General features: G+C 30.9%; 1 long non-coding RNA gene across 1 annotated transcript; it reads left to right on the top strand.

Annotated features, from left to right (window-relative positions):
* The first annotated feature begins 3,749 nt into the window (after positions 1-3,749).
* Positions 3,750-4,976, top strand: LOC135135591 (uncharacterized). Its single transcript, XR_010281611.1, has 4 exons — positions 3,750-3,835; positions 3,886-4,026; positions 4,081-4,518; positions 4,569-4,976. It is a non-coding gene; the product is annotated as an uncharacterized LOC135135591 (long non-coding RNA).
* The last annotated feature ends 2,873 nt before the right edge of the window (positions 4,977-7,849 follow it).

The following is a 7,849-nucleotide window of genomic DNA, read 5'->3' as shown; positions in this document are numbered from 1 at the left end:
GTATTTCTGATTATAAAGAAAATTAAATTTTAAATTCCTGGTCTTAAGTTACTTAAAATAATTTGAGAATTTAAGAAAAAATTGTACTGCATATTATAAGAATATCATCTATACACGCAGCCGCAAAAAAAATATTACTCCAAGTTAAACTGGTATTTTAAATTTTGAATGGATTTCCTTTTTGGAGAAATATAAAACAGGGGAGGCCAAAAGTTTCTATAAATGAAGTCATTATTTTCATCTTTAGCACACTTTGGCCTCATATGGATTCATACAAAACAACTTTCAGACTCACACTCCAATGAAACATTAAATTAGTAGCCCTTTAAGAATACCAAATCGTGATACAAATGTCGGTGGATTGATAAATAAATCTAAGAGATAAATTCATGATGTTGTTGTTAAGTGTAAAATACCTATGAAAAAAGATCCAAAGACTGTGATGCCAAAAGTTACTTTAAGTCAAATAATAGTTTTCATCCATAGCAACATTTAACCTCATAATTGCATGTTAGGTAACTTTCGGACTCGTGCACTTCGTATATGTGAAAACACGTAATTAGCCCATCATTACAGGCATAATTTTGTTTTTGGAACGAAGTACCAGATTAATAAATCTAAAATTGGAAACCCAAAATGTAGTCAACACAAACCAGTGAAATTCATGTAGTGTATTCTTTCACGACTTGGATTCGTAAAATTTAAGGCACAATCTCAACATTCAAATTGTAATTGATAGACTCCGGCTTTATCTAGTTAAGTAATTTTATCTTTGTTGTTCAGTAACTGATTTCTGGTTGAATTAATTTTTCTAAATGAAATATTAACATTTTTATTCACTCTATTTAGTATGTTTTTAATTTTGTAAGATATTGTTCAATAAAATCCAGAGAATAATATTTACCTATGTCTTCCTTAGCATCATGGTCCGTTTTGAACAACGAGCAACATTGTTTTTTTTTTTAATTTTGTATGTTATTTTGTCAATTAGATTGTTGATTAATTTTACTTTAAATCCATTATTTATTGCGATTTGTTTTATGGACTGAAGTTCTTTATTATAGTTTTCATGGTTTAGATTAGAATTGAACAATATTTCAATTAAAGATGCAAAAGTTGATATTTTATGAATCCATAGGTGGTTGGAAGAATTGCAAATAATGTTGTCTGTATATGTTTTATTGGCCCAATATCTTACAAAATTAAAAACATTCTTGGAGAAATATTAAACACGAGAGACCAAAAGTTGCTATAAACGAAGTCATTCTTTTCATCTTTAGTACACTTTGACCCCATATGGATTCATACAAAACAACTTTCAGGCCCACAGTCCAAGGAAACATTAAATTAGTAGCCCTTGTTTTAAGAATACCAAATCGTCTTTCGAATATCGGCGGATTGAGAAATTAATAAATCAAAGGGACAGATTTATAATTATGTTGTTTACTGTGGAGTATCTACGAAAAAAATCCAAAGACTGTGATGCCAAAAGTTAATTTAAGTCAAATAATAGTTTTTATCCATAGCAACATTTGGGTTCATAATTACTACTCCATTAAAATATTAAACTGGTTTTTCAAATTTCGCTTGTTTCTTGGATAAAATAATATAAAATACGAGAGGCCAAAAATTGCTACAAATGTAATTAATGATTGTAAAAGAGTATAAGTAATTATTTTCGTCTTTAGTACACTTTTGTCACACAAATTCATACAAAACAACTTTCAGGTTCACAACTCAAGCTAAAGTTAAATTAATTGTCGTTGTTTTAAGAATATCAAATTGTGATTCAAATACCGGAAGAAAAAAACAAATCTAAGAAACAATTTCATGGTGATACTATTAACTGTAAAGTACCCATGAAAAAAATCTAAAGAATGCGATGTCAAAAGTTACTTTATATCAAATAATACATTTCATGCATAGTAACATTTGACCTTATAATTACATGTTTCGGAATAATGAGCTTCATATCTATCACTTCAAGTACAATTTTTGTTTTTGGAAATGAAATTCCAAGTGATTAGAAGATAAAACAGAAGCTCAAAAATGTATGGAAACGATGCATAACGTTCCAAGATATTAATTTCTAAAATTTAAAGCACACCCTCAAACAAATATCCAAATTGGGTCCATAAGTAGAAAAATAATTTAAGAGATTAACAAAAACTTGTACTGCTAATTGTAGAAGTGCCTGTACACACATAAAAGTAAATTTATTACTCCAACTTAAACTGGTATTTTAAAATTGACATGTACGCCTTTCTTGGAGAAATATAAAAAGAGAGGTTAAAAGCTGCTATAAAATAGTAATGTTTCTTTTTTCGAAATCGCGCAGTAATGTGCTTTTTCTATGTTCAAAAATCGGCATAGAAATTAAATGCGGTGTTGTCATATTAGTATTATCTAGCTCCACAATTACATTTTACAAGGTTATAAATTGTTTTTCGGTTTAGCAGTAATTCTATACACTTTGTTAACCTTTTTTATTAGTTATTAGAAACACATATAATTTATTAACTAAATTTGCGCGTAATCTTGCAACGTCGCAACCTTTCATGGCAACAGCGGATTTCGTGAAGTGCAGCGACATTCTATGGCAGCGAACAATGTGTATCTACCACGTATCCACATAACCTGTAATAAGTTTTTGTTCGGTGCAGATACAACCCTGGAAACAACCATGGAAAACATTATATGGAGAATATCTCATTGCATACGAGTATTTCGCTGAAAAAGAAAATTCTGTGAAATCAACATTTTGGGCTACATAGTCGTTGTTAAAGTCAACTCTGTTAATATAAAACAGCATAGATATAATCTAAGTACACCAAGTTCTCAAGCAAAAAATATAGGTTATGTTTCCCAGAAATCAAATATAGTTAGAGCAGCTTTCAAGACAAAAGGGTACAGGTGGTGGGAGTGCGCAGAACATTGTTTTGGTTTGGCCTTACAAATATCTTGCAAGCAGTGGCAGCGGCGATGAATATTTCGATTTTAAATATTAAAATATTATTGGGGTTAATAAAAATATCACTTTTCTATTTTATTAGCGTTGACATTATAGAAAAAGAATTTAAACAATTATTAGTGCTATATTTGATGTATGAGTTGAATAAAAAAGTAAGTAAAAGAAGTAAAAAGGTAATTTTTAGTGAGCAATAAGAACTGTTAAATTAGGGTACAGTCGAAGCTCTAGTTATAAACGACAATTATGCTAGAATATGAACTGGGATTATTACTTCGATGTTAAAGACAGAAAACGTTAAGCCTTATTATAATCCGACTTTACGGTATCGATAAATTGTGCCAAAAAATAAAAAAACATATAATTATAGTCATAGGTTGCTTATTCTCAGAGTTTTAAGCCAACTTTTATCTAAAGATTTAACTGTTGATTTAAGACTAGTCGACTATAAAATAGTATATGATACTGGTTTATAATGAGGGGTTCGTGAAATTTTTTACTCATGCTATAATCCCTCACATTATAAACTCGTTTAATAATTAAAAATACCAAATTTTGTGTGATAGATTATCATAATTTATTGTTACGTAAGTCTATTTTTTTAACAAACAAATTAATTTATTTTTATTAAATGGTTGTCTGTATTCTTTTGTAGAAATTGCTCTTTTTTTAATTGTTTTTGAAAGAAGTACAACTCAGCCGAGCCTCCCTTCTCAATGCATCGATGTTACGCCACTGATGGCCCGGCTACAAGTCGCGCAACTTAAGCCCCGCCCCTGTACCCTTTCGTGCTGAAAGCCGCTCTACAAGAGAAAACTTACGAAAATTTTTAACAGAGGCCCGTGATTAATGTACCTAATGTCAAAGGTAATCTCAAAGAAAGTCAATCACATTGTCTACAAAACATAATGTTTTAGGTATATTTTTTATTCGAACCTGGTTGTAGGAGTATGCGGAATGGAAGAATTTGAACAATTTTCTTGTATCTACATAACCTATAATAAGCTTATTATTATTACAGAACAGATTATTAGCTTACATGCCCATTTTAAATGAAAGTATGAAGCATACCTCTTATTTTTTGGCACTTTTAATAATATTTTTGCTTGCAGAAAGATCTGCAGCAATTGCAAAATAGAGATGGATAGCTATAATGACAAGAACTTTACATGCATTCGACCGAACTTGCAAAAACTGGCAGATAATATATCAAATTTATTACCCAAAAACTCAACCACAGTTTATGAAAAGCGGTATGAAAATTTTTTTTTTTGGCGCAGAAACAACCATGCGAAATATATGGAGAACACCTCATTGCATACGAGTATTTCGCTGGAAAAGCAAATTCTGTGAAATCTTTAACACTTTGGGTGCATAGTCGTAGTTAAAGTCAACACTGTTAATAAAAAACAGCATAGATATATCTAAGTACACCAAGTTTTCAAGCAAAAAATATAGGTTACGTTGCCAAGAAATCAAATATATTTACAAGAGAAGACTTACCAAAATTTTTAACAGAAGCCCATGATTAAATGTACCTGATGTTAAAGGTGATCTGAAACAAGGTCAATCACATTATCTATAAATCATTATGTTTTAGGTTTATTTTTTATTACAAGTTGTAGGAGCATGTGGAATGGATAAATTGAGAAAGAATGACGGCATTCAAGACAAAAACGATACGCTAATAATTAAAATTCCTACGTCTAAAACTGGCAAAGCACGAGAATTTACAAATATGTGTAAAAATATTTATCCAATTGAAATATAGTAAAAATACCTAATTTTAAGACCGCACCATACACCAGACAAATCATTATTTATACATTACATTTGGATAGTGAATGCAGCAGCTGTTGCATTGTACAAATATACCTGCAAACACATTGTAACAAATTATGCAGACACCTCTTTTGACTAAAAGATATATATTTAACTTTATCCATATGTTGTCAACTTTGTTAATAATTGCAATCTCTAACTTCATAAGAAATATGAATAATCTACTTTGGTGTTGTATAGTAGTATTAAATGTTCATAGAATATAATTGCACTTACTACGAAGTAAGCTTTCCTAGTTTTAAGTTGTGTTTTCTTTTCTCTTTGATTATCTTAATTTCTTCAGCCTCTTATGTGGCTGTTTTAATTCCAAAAAATTGTTTCTGAATAAACTGATTCATACCATTTTTTCTTTCTTTTACACGAAAACAGTTTAAACTATAACGTCAAGCATTCGCTTGTTTGTAAATGATGCAACCATAAATACAAATTTGAACACAGATATGACAGGTTTGAGGCTAGGATGTGGTTTTCATATTCTCCCATTACTTGTTGCCTAAATCTGGCGCGAGGCCAAAAGTTATCATTGACGTATATACCGGGCATTTTTTTTAAAACTGAACATATCCCTATGTTCAGTTTTAAAACGACGCAGTCAATTGCAACTGTAATGCAACCAACATTACAACAACTCCATCGTTTAAAAAAGTAGAATCAAATAGAATGCTTTGAAATGTTTTCTAAAATGTCAAAACTGCTTGCACACAATGTATTCGACAGAAGAAAAAATTCAAATACTGCAATGGTACCAAGCTGGTAGTAGCATGCGAATTGTAAGGGATTTATTTTCAATACAGTACCCACTAGGTCAATTCCGTCTCTCGCAACAATTTGGAACATAATTAAAAATTTTAATGCAAGAGGATGTGTCGTCAATAGCCATCATCAAAGAAATAGGAGATGTCACATTTTAACCGAAGAGATGAAATTAAACGTATTATGCTACGCTGAAGAGGAACCAATATCCACCATAACGCAAATGAGTAACTACTTCGGTATTTCCAGATTCTCAATTCGAAAAGTTTTGAAGGAATGATTTTTTTCTCTGGGGACACCTACATAATACAATTTATGATCACGTAGAAATTCAAACAATTCAGGAGTTACAGGAACGAATAGTCAGAGCTTGCCAAGAGTTGAATCCAAATTTCGTACGAAATCAGTGCAAGGATTCCATCACAGACTTGGTTATTGCTTGGAACAGGGAGGCGGTCATTTCGAATATTTGTTATAAAATTTAGTTTTTGTTTTATAAAATTTTTGTCGTATTTATGGTTTTGTTTATTGTTGAACATGTGCATAACACGCTGTAGTTTCGGTGAAAAAGCTCTGCTTTACTCAAACGATTTCTCGTGGTTATGCAACCAACAATGTTCCTGCATTGACAGCGTCGTTTTAAAACTGAACATAGGCCTATGTTCAGTTTAAAAAAAAATGCCCGGTATATATAACTTTGGATAGGTGTAGTGTAATACTAATGATAACAGTATTGTACTCCCAAATTTTCGAGAAAACGGAGTGAGCCGTTCCTGATTTAATCACTAAAGTAAATTGACTCTTTAATTCATTTTTCTGAGTCACCCTGCATAAGAAATTTAAAAACTTTTAATGCAATGATAATTCACAAGTATAGACTTGTAGTAATTTTAACAAGGCTTTATTCACTACGAAAAGCACACTTAACTTATAACAAAAATTATGAAAAAAATATAAAAGTATGTCGCGGAAGCGCTGGTGGACTGTACTTCCTCACTCTTCAGGTGCTGGGTTTAGAGATGTGTCGTTCGCGAACGAACGAATCAAATTGAACGGGTCGTTCGAATGAACGAGTGACCGAAATCGTTCGCGACGCAAACTAGTCGTTCTTTCGTTCATTTCGTTCACTCGTTCACTCGTTCACCGTTCACATTGTCTCGACTGGATCTTGATTCCGTTGGATCTTTGAATCATGGCTCCAGCACAGTTCTATGTTCTGTATCCAATACTAGGAGCACATGCTATGCTATTTATGGAATTAACTAAGAACATAAATTTTCCCGACAGATTAATTCCAGTAGTATGAATTTAAATTAGGAACCGGGAACGAAAATGACAATTTATGACGATAACTAATATACAATGTTCATAAACGTCTGAACATTAGAAACTAAAAAAATAAATGTAAATAAAGAATTATTATTTACTACTGTAATGATTATACTAGTTTACAAATTTAAACTTTTTTTCATATCCAAAAATAAACAAAATATTTTCTCATTCTAAATTTCTTACTGATAACAAATCCAAAAACGGATAATCCCTATCACGTCAGGTTTTTTCATAAATCCAAAATAATGAACTTTGCTTTTACCTTCACGTTAGTGTTAAACTGATTCATGTTAATGCACCATTGTCGCATAAAAAATGTCTTCGAGATCGTGCAAAGTAAGTGCAAATCAGTTTTGTTATGTTTATGGTAAAATTATAGTACCTAAAGCGGGAAGACCTTTTCAAATATGCTTTAAAAGAAGGTATCAAGGTTTTTGGGACGAAAATGTGTTACTGTTGGTCTATTATAAGGGAAACTGACAGTACTGTCAATAAAAGAAGTGCTAGTGTTAATCATTTTTAATTTTCCGTCATAATGTTTATAAATATATACTGGGTGTTGCTTTTATTTGATACAACCCCTGTAACTTCCTTATTCTTAAAGATAAACCTGTATTTCTTTGAGCAAATTTATATCATTTTGAAAGATCTTTGGGAAGCCAACCTCACATTTTTATTATCACTTCCCGTAGAAAAATCAAAAGCAACCAATTATTCTAAAATCAATACTTGAAAAATTTTAAATAAAACATTGGTGACAATCTAGTAGCTTGAAAAATTGACTCATGTTATTTATTTACGTAAATGATCTTTTAAAATGATACAAATTTGCTCAAAGAACAATATGTTCATATACATATATATTTAAAAATAAAAAAATTACAATAGTTGTATAAAAGCAAAGAAATACGGGGTATGTTTATATAAATATCTCAAAAACCTGACGTGATGGAT

This window comes from Zophobas morio, unplaced genomic scaffold, assembly GCF_036711695.1.
Source record: "Zophobas morio isolate AGI-343-1 ecotype UQ-CSIRO unplaced genomic scaffold, CSIRO_AGI_Zmor_V1 ptg000004l, whole genome shotgun sequence".
In the NCBI taxonomy this organism is placed as follows: domain Eukaryota; kingdom Metazoa; phylum Arthropoda; class Insecta; order Coleoptera; family Tenebrionidae; genus Zophobas; species Zophobas morio.
The sequence above is the reverse complement of the archived record's forward strand: the minus strand, read 5'-3'. Positions and strand labels throughout refer to the sequence as shown.